Source organism: Buceros rhinoceros, unplaced genomic scaffold (genome assembly GCF_000710305.1).
Source record: "Buceros rhinoceros silvestris isolate BGI_N320 unplaced genomic scaffold, ASM71030v1 scaffold25060, whole genome shotgun sequence".
NCBI classification, from domain to species: Eukaryota; Metazoa; Chordata; class Aves; order Bucerotiformes; family Bucerotidae; genus Buceros; species Buceros rhinoceros.
In genome coordinates, this window is record NW_010388278.1 from 13171 (window position 1) to 13415 (window position 245).

The 245-nt window shown below is 64.9% G+C and overlaps 1 protein-coding gene across 1 annotated transcript in view; it reads right to left on the bottom strand.

Annotated features, from left to right (window-relative positions):
* The window catches only part of ARSG (arylsulfatase G), a gene marked incomplete at its 3' end in the record, with an annotated part of 14038 nt that overhangs the window by 10387 nt on the left and 3406 nt on the right, over nucleotides 1-245 (bottom strand). The window lies entirely within an intron of this gene.

Sequence of the window (245 nt, forward strand, 5' to 3'; positions counted from 1 at the left end):
CACCCCCACCCCGGGCAAGGGGGGCCGGGCCACTCTGCTGCCGGTTCTCGGTACTCAGAGGGGTTGTTCTACAGATACTGTGTGCACAAAGCAGCACCCAGGCACCTGAAGAGCCATTTCCCCGCAAGCTGCTCCCTGCCCAGCCCCTCATTTGCCCACAGGACCCCCCTGCTGTGGCCCTTCGCTGGGGTCTGTGTTATCCCTGGATGTGGTCGTGGGACGGGCTCTGACTCAGCTGCCCGGCA